Genomic DNA, 7,518 nt, shown 5'->3' on the forward strand with positions numbered 1-7,518 from the left:
AATCTGCCAAGATACCATTAGAGAATAATCTTTGATTCTTTTGTTTTTCATACTTTGTGTTCAATTAATTATCAACTCGCGTCAACTCTACCGCTTACGCAACTTCTCCACACCTCTACTGTCACTAACCTAGTTTAGGCACACATAATTTTTCACATTACCTAATGCAACTTCCTTCTTAGTGGTATTTTCTGTCTCTGGTTTCATCTCTCTTTAGTCTAGTGATTCTCACCCCAAGCTGTATAATAATACCATCTGGGAAACTATTTAAAAGATCTCACTCCCAAGGATCTTGATTTAATTGGTTTGGACTGGAGTTGGAGATCAGTATATATATATACACACATATATATATTTTTTTCTTTTTCTTTTTTTTTTTTGCGGTGCGCGGGCCTCTCACCGCCGCGACCTCTCCCATCGCGGAGCACAGGCTCCGGATGCGCAGGCCCAGAGGCCATGGCTCACGGGCCCAGCTGCTCCATGGCATGTGGGATCCTCCCAGACTGGGGCACAAACCCGCGTCCCCTGCATCAGCAGGTGGACTTTCAACCACTGCACCACCAGGGAAGCCCCGGGGATCAGTATTTTTAAAGCTCCCTAGGTAGTTCTAAAGTGCAGCCAGGGCTTCCCTGGTGGCGCAGTGGTTAAGAATCTGCCTGCCAATGCAGGGGACACGGGTTCGAGCCCTGGTCCGGGAAGATCCCACATGCCGCGGAGCAATGAAGCCCGTGCACCACATCTACTGAGCCTGCTCTTTAAAGCCCACGAGCCACAGCTACTGAGGCCGCGAGCCTAGAGTCCGTGCTCCACAGCGAGAAGCCACTGCAATGAGAAGCCTGCGCACAGCAACGAAGACCCAACACAGCCAAAAATAGATAAATTAATTAATTAAAAGAAATAATAAAGTGCAGCGAGCTTGGAGAACCATTATTTCAGTCTGCTCTCCATATTAGTATCAAATTACTTTTTTTTATTATTATGTGCTATCCAAATCCAATAACGTCAGTCCATTACCCCAAATTTCTCAATAGTTATCCCTATCAACAGACAACATATCCAACTGGCATACCCATGATTCTTCTTGGTCCACTTTCCACATACCTCTCCAACTCCTGTTCATTCTTCTCACTGAACTTAAACTTCTTACTTCACTTTCCAACGGTATTGAGCCACTCGCAGTTTCCTAAACATAAGATATTTTCTCACTTATCCATGCAATGCATAGTTTATTCCCTCTAGGAAAGGAACCTCCCCGAACAATAGCAAGTTTTAATCACATGGTTAAAAACACATAGTGTAACTTTAATGTTTTAAAGCACCCTTCAAACATTACTTTCTGAAATGTCAGTTATATGAACATTTGTGAATGCTTAGAAAATGAGTTGAAAGAAATTCATTAAGATGTTAACTGTGTTGTCTCTAGGCAGCAGGGTTATAGTTTTTACTTTCTTTGTACCTTTCTGTAGTTTAGAAATTTTCTACAATGGCATGTGTTACACTTTTAAACAGAAAAAAAGTAATAGAATGTATTGGCAAAATCATTTGTGTTTTAAAGCGCTGTATATTTCAAAATATCTGAATCTACTTGATTCTGAATTAAGAAAGAAGTTTTGATTAATAAAATAGTACAATGAGGAATACTAACATTTACTTAAGAGTTTTAACCCTGCCCCCCACTTCCTACACAAAAATGTATTTTTTATTTATCCACTAGATGGCACACTCTTCCCATGTATTGCCCCATTTATAATGCTGAAGAAACTTTGAAGGGATTGTGCATGGTTTACATAAATATTTTTATTTTTAAACTGACACATTATAATATATTGTTTGTATTTATAAGATATTTGAATACACACTAAGAAAATGGTGGGTTTAAATTATCTAAAATTTACATCAATTTCCTTATAAACACCTCACATTTATTTGTATTGTCCCAACCAATTCTGCTCCAATTAGCCCCATCTCACTACTTAAAAGGTGGCAGAAATTCCCTTTACCCTTGAATTCCTTTTGCTTTTCTTCTTGATTTACACCTTTAGGCTTGCAGATGATACCCAGAGGAATTACTTAAGACTAAGAGACCACCACCAACCTTCTGCGTATAGCAGCTCTGCATTGGCAGAGACCTAAGAGTTGGGTCAAATTGAACCAAACTTCCCAAAGCCAGAGAGTGGAAGGAGAAAAGATATTCCTGTGGGGAATGTCCTGAAGGAACATATCTGTGTCAGAATGATTTTAAATCTTGTGTGAAATAATGTATTCAAGAGTATTAATGAATATTCCCAAGATTTCAGAGGATAATAGATCATTAGGCAAAATCTAAAACATTAACTGTTGCCCATTTCTCACTGATGCTTGCATGTAGGGTGTTACAGGCATCAAAGAAATCTCCGATTCTTTCCAGTTAGCTTCTCTTTCTCTAGCCCTTTCTTTCCAAAGTCCAGTTGCCTGTCAAAAGTGGTTCTGCCCTCTGACTCACTCTTCTTAGATGATGACTTATCTGCCTGGCACTACATTTTCAATTTACAATAAACAGCACTCAGGGAATGAGTCAAATTCAGTAGCCTTGGAGCTGTTTTTCTGCCCAATCAACTGGGCGTTTTGCTTTCGAACACGTGAGGTACATTTCTAATGTCTAAATTTAAGGGCTGAGCATTATATGTATTAGGAAAAATAATTAAGCCCATTATAATTGTCATAATTTTTTCTGATTAAAAACTATACGTTCTTTATAAAATTTTTGAAAGACTCTAAAAGCTCAAAGAAGGAAAATTAAAATTGCTCATAATTTCCCCATCCAGGGAAAGTACCCTATAAGAGGCTATTTAAACCACCTATAAGGGTTTGCATTTAGAGAAGTAAGCCTAGTATCTCTGCATTCTCATCATTTTTCCCTAGTGAAATTTTATTACGTGGAGTTCTATTGCTATTGTGAATGATTTTAAAGACAGTAACAAAAATATAGTCTGTTTTGGTCTTAAACTAGGTGTCAGCCTATATTTAAAAGCAAAAGCCACTTTTAAATTATTAACATTTTATTTTCTCTGCCTTACGTTTAAGGTTAAATATTCTTCTTCATTTATATTAACACTCGGGGCTTACAAATGAACTCCGAGGCATGCACTGTAGCTATTTGAATCGATCTTTCTTAGGATGACAGAAACTCTGAATGCTGTTCTTACTATTCCACAATTTTCTGTAGGGCCTCAGCAAGTTAATTATCTTCTTTGTGTGCTTAATCCTCTTAGAGTGCAACCCTCATCACTTCTGCGTGCCATGCCATTCTGCGAGGATGAATGTTTCCCTTTATCCCCTGTGTATAGAAACGGGGAATAAAAGAGAGAGATTTAAAATAAGAGAACAGGGAGCCTCAGTTTTGCATCAACCTAAGAAATATGGATTCAATGTCCATGGAAGTAAAAATGTCTGCTTCAGTTCTTTAGGACATTTCAGAGCATAATTTGAATTTTAAAATAAGAAGATTAGAAATCAATATTCAAAATGAACATTGGTTGCTTTCAGTTATTTTCCTCTTTTATTCAAACAAACAAACCTAAAAGTAACACCATCTGTGCCTATTAGTTGCTATTTGCTGTAAGTGTAAAGTGAATTTCAAAATAAATGGAGCTATAAATTTCTTTCAAAACGTTTTATATTAATTCATTCAAAGAACATATGTGGAGCACAGAGATAGGTGAATAAAACAGTCTTTACTTAGAGTCTAAAGAAGGAGTCAGAAAACTGTAGAGTGAAATGTATCAAAAAATATCTGTTTAGTGCTGCTGTGGTCCAGGGGATGTCTTAAAGATTGGGGGTAGAGCAGTGAACAAAACATACAAACATTCTGCTTTCACTGCACTTACGTTTCAGCGGGGGCAGACAGATAGTAGATCAATACAGGGGTCCCTTGGTGTCAGCAGGGGATGGGTTCCCGGACCCACCACAGATACCAAAATTGGCAGATGCTCAAGTCCCTTTTATAAAATAGCGCGGTATTTTTGTGCTATATAAATAGTTGTAAATCCAGTGTAAATGCTGTGTAAATAGTTGCTGGTGCAACGCAAATTTAAGTTTTGCTTTTTGGAACTTTCCCGGAATTTTGTTTTTCAAATGTTTTCCGTCCAAGGTTGGTTGAATCTGCAGATGCAGAACCTTGCGGGTATGGAGAGGCAGACTAATCAACTAACATGTATGGTGGGGCACGTGGTGATGAGAGATATGGAGAAAAACAGTGGGATAGAGGGAGGGTCATTGATTAAGTCACATTTTAGCAAAGTCCCGAGGGAAATTAAGGAGTAGCCCTGTGGCTACCTGCATGAAGAGCATTTCAGGGGATGGGAGGGGCAAGGAGACCACCTGAGGCTTGAGTGGAGTGATCAAGGTGGAGACGGTAGCAGGTAACCGTAAAGGGAGGTAGCGGGTTGCTGGCAGGGGCACAGGGGGAGTCCATGTAGGTCTTTGTGAGCATTGTAGGGACTTTGGCCATCACTTAGAACGAATTGAGTAGCCCACTGGAGAGTTTTGAATGAAAGAGTGAGAAGATCTGGGGTAACACAGGGACACAAATTAGGAGTATACTGCAGTAACCCCCAGGAAAAAGGATGGAAACTTGTACTAGAGCGGGAGCAGTGAGGGTGAGAAGAGATGGTCAGATTCTAGATATGCTTTGAAGGACACATAGCCAAAATATGCTGATGGATTGGTTGGAGGTTTTGTTTTTTAATAAAGACATATTGGGAATTCCCTGGTGCTCCAGTGGTTAGGACTCCATGCTTCCATTTCAGGGGGCACAGTTTCCATCCCTAGTCAGGATCCCCACATGCCATGCAGTGTGGCCAAAAAAAAAAGAGACATATTTACATGTATGAAATGCCCCTATTCTGTTGTGTAAAAATACAACTTGTGTTATTCTTTGACCAGTGTTATTCCAGCAACTTCCCAGAAGTTAGTTTTCATTTTTCTAAAGCCTAATTTCTTATGGTTTTATCATTCATTTGTCCTGCTAAGTCCTCCTACAGCAAAACTTTGCCATTCCAATGGAATACAATTGAGCACATGGGGATCTAAATTTTGTCTGAAAAGACGATATAATTTAAAATCCTGACTCATCAAATTATCCCTGGAAAGCAAATAAGCCAATTCTCTTCTCATTTATACCCAGCATTATATAATGAACATTGAGGGCTCATCTTTTCATGTCTCTTTCTACAGTTTTCACAGAAGAGAACATGCACCTTCTTTAATCTTATTACGGGAAAATCCATCACAACTGAACATGCATTCAGTCCTTCTCCAGTAAGCAGCAACCTATAGCCACTATAATAAACCCTCTGAGAAGCAAAAAAGTTTTGTGCTTCTTTCCGTTAATCCATAGATGGGCATGGCAGCATGTAGAGGAACCCATATTGGTTTCTCTGGGCTGCCAACACAAAGTACCACAAACTGGGTAGCTTAGAATAACAGAAGTTTATTCTCTCACAATTCTGGAGGCCAGACATCCAAAATCAAGGTGTTGGCAGGTCTGTGCTCTCTCTCAAAGTTCTAGAGAAGAAACTGTTTTATTTTTTTCTTAGCTTCTGGTGTTGCCAGCAATCCTCAGTGTTCCTTGGCTGTAAATGCATCACTCCAGTCCTTGCCTCTGTCCCCATGTGATGTTCTGTCTGTGTGTCTTGTGTTTTAGATTACTTCTGGTTTATTATAAAAGTATATAACTCAGGAACAACTGGCAAAAGAGATGCACAGGGCAAGGTTTGTGGGAAGGAATGTGGCACTTCCCTGCCCTCTCTGGGAGTGTCACTATCCTAGCACCTCCACGTGGTCACCAACCTGGAAGCTCCAGAGTCAAGATTTCTGGTCCAAGTAATACCATTTTTTAGTTAATGAGAAGCTGAGTTGATAATTTTATACTATGGCATAGCTCATGTAATTTCTTTAAAACCGAGGTCACAGAGACTTCCCTGGTGGTCCAGTGGTAAAGAATCCACCTTCCAATGCAGGAGATGCGGGTTCGATCCCTGGTCGGGAAATGAAGATCCCACATGCCACGGGGCAGCTAAGCCTGTGCGCTTCAACTACTGAGCCCACGCGCCTCAACGAGAGAGCCCGCCTGTCGCAGACCACAGAGCCCAGCACCCTGGAGCCTGCACACCACAACTAGAGAGAGAAAACCCGTACGCATAGCTAGAGAGAAGCCTGAGCACTGCAACAAAGAGCTCGTGTGCCGCAACAAAAAAAAAGATCCCAAACACCACGAGGAAGACCTGACGCAGCCAAAAATAAAAAAACAAAACAAAACAAAAAAACCAAGGTCACAGATTCTGCCAAAAAGGGTTTCTTTTCTTTCCAAGCCATAATATATGAAACACTCTGTATAATTGGTTAAGACTCCTGTATTCTTCAATCAGAAAAAGAACAAAAAGGCCTTGTTCTGTAATGACGATCAGGTTCCAACGCTCTTTCTACGGAAGATCCTACCAGATCTTTTGGATTAGTTCTCAAGTCCCCAGTTCATTCACCAGACCCCGATACAGATTTGGGAATGAGCCAAGTGGAAGACCATCTTCATCTACTACATTTAATAAAAGTAACTCAAAACTTTGGTTGCATCATTCAAATGGTGCAATGTTCCAGACGCTAGTGAACCAGAGTTTTGCATTACCTATATGAAGAGACAGTGCTTGTCTAGGGAGTACTATCTGGCAGACCCTCGCAGTAGGCAAACCTCCTCTGAACCATGCAGGAATGACTGGGGCCTCATTAACTCTTTCAGTCATGGCTCCAACAGCTGTTTGAGGCTTTCCTTCCTCGTGCCATTATTGGTTTGGGAATTCATTGGGGCTTAAGCCTGCAGGTGGGGCCTCTCTGTGAGCAGAGGGGGCTGGGTATGGCAAAGACAAAGGGAGTGAGGTGGGGACTGGCACCTTATCACAGTTGTTCCTGATTGTCACCTTTTTAAACATTCAAAAGCCATCAGCAACCTTACTAGCTCTTTAAACGAGGGGCACTGGGACACATCACTTCTACTGCCACTGTCATACCTGGGCCCTCGGAGGTATAATGATTCATTTAAGAAGTACTTTCCGAGTACTTAAATTGACTCTTGACTGTCCTGGGGCTAAGGATTCAGTGTGAACAAGAGCTCCACTATCATGGTGCTTACATTCTGTCAGGAGAGATAAACAACAAACAAGTATATATGTTAATTACATTATTTCCCCAAATGATAAGGACTGCGAAAGAAATAAACAGCATGATGTCGTAGAGTTACTTTGGTTAGGGGGTGGGTAGGGCTGGGGAGGCTTCTTGGAATCAGTCAACAGAGAGGTGACATTTGATGAGACCCGAAGGGTGACGAGGAACATGTCATGTTAACTTAATAAACAGTCATTTAAAGTCCAGTGTGGGGGGCTTCCCTGGTGGCGCAGTGGTTGAGAGTCCGCCTGCCGATGCAGGGGACACGGGTTCGTGCCCCGGTCCGGGAGGGTCCCACGTGCCGCGGAGCGCCAAATAAGTGAA

This window comes from Lipotes vexillifer, unplaced genomic scaffold (genome assembly GCF_000442215.2).
Source record: "Lipotes vexillifer unplaced genomic scaffold, Lipotes_vexillifer_v1.1 scaffold911, whole genome shotgun sequence".
Lineage (NCBI taxonomy): Eukaryota > Metazoa > Chordata > Mammalia > Artiodactyla > Lipotidae > Lipotes > Lipotes vexillifer.